Genomic DNA, 7919 nt, shown 5'->3' with positions numbered 1-7919 from the left:
ATGTTTCTTATGCTTTGAGCATGACGAGCAGATACCAGTCTAATCCAGGCGAGGGTCACTAGATAATTTTCAAGAATATTCTTAAGTACTTAAAAAGGACTAAAGATTTATTTTTTGTGTATGAAGAAGATAGGGAACTAGTTGTAAAGGGTTACACTGATGCTAGTTTTTGAACCTAGTTTTTGGACATATAAGGATGATTATATGTTTATTTTTGTTTTGTGTTTTGTCTAAATATAAGTGATGTTAGCTGGAATACTTCACAGCAAGAACATTTATGATTCTATAATGAATGCCGAATATATTGATATTTTTGAAACAGCTAAGGAGGCTATTTAGGCATGTCCTTAAGCGATATCACCTTATTAATGAGATTAATGATCAAGGAGATATAAATGTAAAGTGCATAGTAATGATAGTGTTGCAGACCCACTGACTAAGGATTTGTCACAGCAGAAGCACGATAGTCATACTAGTTCCATGAGTATTAGATACATGGGTGATTGGCTCTAGTGCAAGTGGGAGATTGTTAGTGTTTGTGCTCTAGAGACAACACTATGATGTTTTAGTTTAAGACATTTGGATTATTAATATTTATGTTCTATCGATTATTCCCTTTATTATTTATTAATTCTTAATTTACTACGATATAAATGTTAGATTAATAAATAACCTTGGAATATGATATGTAATTCTATATCTCTAAGTACGTGACTTAGAAATGAGATTATGAGAATAGTATCAATATTCCTAAAGGTCCCTAGTTGAGTATTATTATTAAGGGGCAATAATAATGCACAAAGACTGGTGTGTTTGTTGACTGATGATCACATCTCATTGATCATATGTATAGTGATACTAAAGTCAAAACACAGGTAGATGCATATGTACATGGTGCTAGACAGACCTAATGTGAGATTCTACATGTCTGTTGTGTCATAAGTAATTCTCACAGTGATAATGATGTAATGGTCCTTAGACCTGAAGTCATTATATTTCTATATGAGAATTAATATACATTGATTCTATTAAAAGTTATCCTTGACCGGGTAACGATAAAAGTGGACATTAGGTATATTATAAATCGTATGAGAAATATGAATGATCTAGAAGTGATTTAACCCTCCTATTTTAAGAGTGATATTATTGGCCTCTTGTGTGAGCTAGACTATGAAATGTGTGGCCACGCTCAAATGTTGATTTGATATGATAGTCTACTCATTGATAAATGAAACTTGGATTAAACTATGACGAGGATGACACATTACATGCCTCTAGTTTAATCTATAATATTTGGTTAGAGGGATTATATTACATTGTACATTATTCAGGAAAGATTTAATCGATCAACGATTCAATTATTATTACTTGGGTAGCAATGATGTATTACTAGATGCCGCTCATTGTTTACGATTTTAAATTAGATTTAAAATTCGTTGTCAACGTTATAATAACCTATAGGGTCACACACTAAGAATGCTTGAAGGATTATTTAATTTAAATTGGATTTAAATTATATTAAAGTAATTCGAATTATTTATAATATTAATTAAGTATGATTTAATTAATTAGATAAATATTGATATTCAAATTTACTAATATTAATTATGAAATTCATTTGTTAAATAATTAAGTGTGACTTAATTATTATACAAAGAGGAATTTCGAATTAATAATACCTCCTAATTAGTTAAGACTTATAATTCTTATTATACTCTTTATATAATATCTATGGTGTGGCTGATTTTGTAAGCAAGAATTTTACTAAAACCTTATCCACCAAGAGAGAAGATGGAGAGAGCAGGAAGAAAAGAGTTTGTGCTAGTACAAATTCAATCCTTGCATTCAAGCATTCGTGTGGATACCGATAGAGCGTAAATCGCGAGAGCGGGATGCGTGGTGATTGAAAAAGTTTTGGATCTCCATTAGTCAACCAATTTATAAAGCTTCTTAAGATAAACAATCTGATCTACGAATTAAATATCTATTTTTCGCATGGATCCTGCGGCGGGTTTCGAAAATTCTGATTTTTCACGTTTTTTATTACTGTTTCCGTTGCGTTTATGTGCTCGAAACTCTTCACACACCTAGCCGGATCCTGAATCGGGCTCTCCATATTGGGCTTTCCTGCTTATTATCTGTAGGATTGGCGTGTTACTTAATTGGAGTGGACCTGGATTGTCGTGGAGCGGGACTTAGCCGGATTGTTTATATCCTCCCAAGTGCCTTTCAAAAAGGTGAATTCTGAATATCTTTGAAGGAGGCATCAACCAGATCATAATCTTGCGGCATGAGCCGGAATCTAACTGGCCCCTGTGTGCCTTGAACTATTTTCAATCGAGGTTTACCATTTACATCTATGGCTAATGCTTTGATTGTCTAATTACATTAGTCACTAGAGAAACAAAGTTAATTTGTAAATTTCGAAATATATTACCGTATTTGTTTACCTCAACATATGTCATCTTATGTCAACATTATAAACACCAAATGTTTAGTTTCTAATATACCGAACAAATTACAGTTAAGCAAATAAACTTCTACTGTCTGTTATAATACAAATAAAATACCGTTAACCAATGAAACTTTTACCGTTTTGAAACCTTGATACTAAATACAATATATATATACATACATCCATAAGGTCCCTTAATTTTTATTTGGAGAACAAGAGATGACTTTTCCAGTAGAAGGAGGTGCTTATGCTGAAATTCTTGATGATGAGACTTTTGATGAGGATGGGCGTCCAAAGAGGACTGGTAATATAAATATGTGTATGTATATAAACGAGGTAGCTAATTATGCGTAGCACGATGGTCAAATATTTTAATTCATGTTAACAAATTACGAATTTAAACTATACAAACAGTTTTATCTGTAAAATTGATATATATCATAATGTTTCTTGGACCGACTCATCGTGTGCACTTGCTACATTTTTTTTGTTTGTGTGAGAATTATTAGTAACAGAACTATATGTAGGTACATTGGTGACTACAGTGGCGCATTTGATAACGCCGGTGATAGGGTCAGGAGTGCTATCGGTGGCATGGGCGGTGGCTCAGTTGGGATGGATTGCTGGCACTGGTTCCATAATCCTCTTCTCACCCATAAGTCTGTTTACGTCGTATCTTCTTTCCGATTGCTATCATTGTCCTAAAACTGGCAAGAGAAACTACTCTTATATTTGATGTTGTCAAGTCTGATTTAGGTAAGAATGGTGTATATATCTTTTATGTCGAATTCATTTTGATACTTTCTTTTTTTTTTGTCGGTAAATTCATTGCGATACTTAGAATGTATATATAACCTTTTATTTCTGATTCCGCTGACCTTAGGAATAAACTAAAGAGTGTGTATTCTGTTTAGATTTTAAAAGAGTTTTTTTATTTCAAAAGTTTAAATATTTAATTTGAATTTTAAAAAAATAAAATAAAATTTGGGTATATCCAATGAAAAATTCAAACAATCCTTTATTTAATTATATTCAATTCAGATTTTAGAAAGTCTGGAGTTTGGTCAACTTCGATTTCAAATAATCTTTACTCCCTTTGTCTCAAGATATAATTTTCTTTAACTTTTTACGAGTACTTTGATTTGTATAAAAGTCGTAGCTGCAAATACTATTTTCTAAAAAAATATTGAATTAAAATTTAATATTTATAGTTTTATTCAGGAAAAAAATTATGAAGCTATAATTTTTATTCACGTTAAAATACGCATAAAAAATTAAAGAAATTTTTATTTTGGGACGGACGAAATATAAAACTTGAAGTATTGTATTTATTATGGATTATAAATTATTTATTAAAATCTGATGTTATTTATTTAAAAACTTATTAAGTATGAAGGATATAAAAATCCGGGAATTTTTTGGAATTCATGGTATATTCAAAAAATTTTGAAATCACAAGAATTTACGGTATATTCGAAATTTTTTGAAATCACACCTAAATCGAAGAGCTTCTATTGGATTTACGCTCAACTCTACCTGGACTCTACAAATTATGTGTGGACTTTATTCGATTTCCATAAACGTATGTAGAATATGTATTAAAATTCATAAATTAATAATCTATGAAAATTTAAATTAAATATACTCATTTAAAAATAAGAATTGAAAATGTACATGTACTAGATAAGATGAAATTAAATAAAAAAAAAAGGAGTGAGACAATTCATAAGAATTAATGCGCACAAAGTCGCATATATAAGATACATCACATACAGAAGATACATTTTTCTATAACTAAATACAGTACACCTAAAGTTTGAAAGTAGATTGTTGTATGATTCTCAAATGACAGGCTTTTTGAATATGTATGAACGCAGGAGGACTTCAGATTCAGCTTTGTGGAATAGCTCAGTATAGTCTTCTTTTCGGAGTATCAATTGGATACACTTTCGTAACGTCCTCCAGCATTGCGCAAGCATTACATTTATACAGTCACGGTCTGAATTATCCAACAACGGATACATGATAATCTATGGACTGGTGCAGATTGTTTTAAGCCAAATACCGAACTTCCACAAGCTCTCTTTTCTCTCTTTAATTGCTGCTTCCATGTCTTTTGCTTACTCTTTCATCGGGATTGCCCTCTCCTTGCTCAAATTAGTTCAAGGTATTTAAGCTTTTGCAATACACACAAACACAACAAGTACATATGTATGTACTTATCAAGATACACGCTACTCCTAATTATTAAAACATGCAGATGTTTCTTGTAGAGTTGTAATAACAAAGACACACATGTTCGCTGGTTTTCTATTATTGATTTAATGAATTAATTTTGGTGCACATCTGAAGGAAATGCACATTTTGAGACTAGCCTAACAGGAGTACCCATTGGGTGGAATGGTCTGACAAGAGAAGATAAAGTATATAACGTTCTCTCGGCCACAGGAGACATTGCTTTTGCATATTCTTTCTCTTCTATTCTTACTAATATTCAGGTGAGTCATACACATTTTTAATAATGAATACACACTAAACTGATTCAAAGTAAAGCAGGTTTCCTAGTTTTTGACCCCCCCCCTGAATACAGGACACAATAAAATCAAGTCGACGAGAGAAGAAAGTCATGAAAACTGCTATTTCAGTTGCAGTCATAGCAACTACAGTGTTCTATTTACTTTCTGGTTTGACTGGATATGCTGCATTTGGAAGTGGTGCACCGGGGAATTTGTTAGCTGAATTGGGTTCTTTTAAGCCTTCTTGGATTGTGGATTTTGCTAATATATGCCTTACTGTTCATCTTTTTGGGGCTTATCAGGTACTTAGTAATTAGAGGTGGCCACTTGTGCGGGTTCGAACCGCTCGTCCGGAACTGGCTCGGTCTAAAACCCGAATTTATTCGGCCCGGTTCGGTCCGGTTCAAAACCGCACAAGTCGGTCGAAGTAACGAGCCGATTACGAATCGATTAACAAAAAATCAGGACCGAGCCCGCACGGACCGCATAGGAACCGCAACCCGCGAATAACCGCACGGCCCGCGAATTTCTTGCTTTGTGCAAAAATCTCATCCATATATTCTTGGCTGATTCCATGATTGACAACATAAAAAAACCCACAATCCATGCAAGCCTAATAACCAATAACCAATCAAAAACTTATATACTCACTTTTAATTACTTTAAAGTTCACTAATTTACTAATCAATAATCAACCAGAGGGTATACATAAATCACATCAAAACCAAAAAAGAACAAATTAGATTAATCTTTTTCTGCAAAACCATAATTTCAAGAATTACAAGATCACACTAAATCCATAAATGTATTTTTTTTTTACTTTCGTCTTACAAGTAGATATTTATTCTTGTGTGTTCTAGTAAATAAAAATGAATAGTAATAAATTAATAAAAGCAGCTCTAATACCAAGAAAGATAATAAAATCAAAACACCTGTGAAGTTGTGATATTTTTATATTTTATTCATTCATAACAACACTACCAAACTACCTAATTCATTTATTTATAAAGGCGCCTCTGTTTTTTAAGAATGGAGGGGACTAGGTTAGGCCCCCACTTGCGCACTAACAAATAACAATATTATAAAATATTTATAATATTCGCAGATTAGTAGTTCAATAGTAGTTCAGCCTGCAAAATGAGGGGAAACGGCGAGTAACCCGCACAGAAGCCCGCGAGTAACCCGCACAGAAACCCACGAATAACACGCATAACCGAGTATGAGTTTAATTTCCTCGGTTCAAGCCCGGCCCGAGCCCGGTTCGTTCATTAACAGGCCGGTTCAGGGTCGATGTTTCGAGTGTTCAACCCGTGTGCGGCCCGGCCCGGCACGCACGGACCGCACAAGTGGCCAGGTCTACTTGTAATATTTGGTTTTTTAGTACATTCATTTTTTTCCATATAGTTTATGTGCATGGTATCTCTACTTAAACAGCTTTCTGGACATAACGTTGTATTTCAAGTGGCTCTACTTCAATTTAATAATTAGTAGACAAAACATGATAAATTCCTTGTACACGCTATTAATTAAATTTAAACCCATGTACACATATACAGGTAGCTTGTCACTGTCAGCCTATATACGCGTTTGTGGAACGTTGGAGCTTCAAAAAATGGCCTGACAATGGATTCATTACAAAGGAGTACTCTATCATAGATGGCTGCTACAGCTTTAGTTTCTTTCGCCTAGTTTGGAGGACACTATATGTAATTGTTGCAACCATCCTGGCGATGTCATTCCCATTCTTCAACCATTTTGTTGGCCTTCTTGGTGCCATAACATTCTGGCCGATAACAGTGTATTTTCCGATAGAGATGTACATTGCACAGAAAAAAATTGCGAGGTTCTCAAGAGTGTGGTATGGCCTGCAAATTGTGAGTTTGGTTTGCTTGATAGTTTCTCTTCACGCTGCAGCAGGCTCTGTTCATGGCCTTGTCAAGTCTGTTTAGAAACCAAGTGACCTCGAGTAATGAGTAATATACTTTATTTTTACGGTTTTTTCTTGTTAGATATATGTATGACGTGGAGAATGAGGGATTTTTTTAAAATGAGTTTATTCGGTTTAAAGTTAGTTACATTCATAATTACCTTTGCATAGTTCCCCAAATATCCCCACACATCAGAGAAAAGTCTGACAAACACGCACTATAAGAATTTTTATTTTTATTTTATTATAAGAGTTTTTATTTTTATTTTATTTTGATGCAAGAAAAACGCATCAACTAAAATTTATACAAAATTTTTTTATAAAAGAATATATTTTAAATTAATATTTTAAAAGTTAAATTCATATTAGTTGCTTATTGGTAGGGGTGAACGCGGGTCGGGTTTACGTTTTAAAGATAATAAATTGAACCAACCCAATTAATTCGGTTTTTAGAATATAACCCGTTAACCAAAAAAATTATTTTCAACTCAACCCTACCCTTTATATATTGGGTCGGGTTGGTTCGGGTTAGTTTGGGTTAAAACTCGAATAAAATTATTTAAATATTTTTAGGAGTCAAAATTACAAATAATTTTAATTAAAAGTTGAAGTGTACCCCATAATTTAACGAAAGATAAATATTATTGGATATTATATGTGTCGTGTACTCTTCTAGTTTAAAATCAATAATTTATAGTGTGTTACCATAAAATAATTATTTTATTTTGAATATATTATTTATTACAATAAATACATAAATTAAAATTTTAAATAATAATACTATAATTAAAAAACGGGTTGAGTTGGGTTGGATTAGTAAGGGTTTAATTTTTTGAACCTTAACTCAACCCATTATATTCGGGTTGACAAAAAATTAAATCAATTAAAATTCGGGTTTTGGAAAGTTCGAGTCCGTCGGCCGAAATAAGAGGTGGGTTGAATCAATTTTGCGGTTTGGTAGGTTTTTTGTTCATCCCTACTTATTGTTATCATCGATTCATACTGCTTTTGTTTTTAATAA

The 7919-nt window shown here is 32.8% G+C and overlaps 1 pseudogene; it reads left to right on the top strand.

The window, feature by feature from the left end:
• The first annotated feature begins 2674 nt into the window (after positions 1-2674).
• LOC141681910 (amino acid permease 6-like) lies at positions 2675-6920 on the top strand (annotated as a pseudogene).
• Positions 6921-7919: the final 999 nt, after the last annotated feature.

This window comes from Apium graveolens, chromosome 1, assembly GCF_009905375.1.
Source record: "Apium graveolens cultivar Ventura chromosome 1, ASM990537v1, whole genome shotgun sequence".
Taxonomy (NCBI): Eukaryota; Viridiplantae; Streptophyta; class Magnoliopsida; order Apiales; family Apiaceae; genus Apium; species Apium graveolens.
The sequence above is the reverse complement of the archived record's forward strand: the minus strand, read 5'-3'. Positions and strand labels throughout refer to the sequence as shown.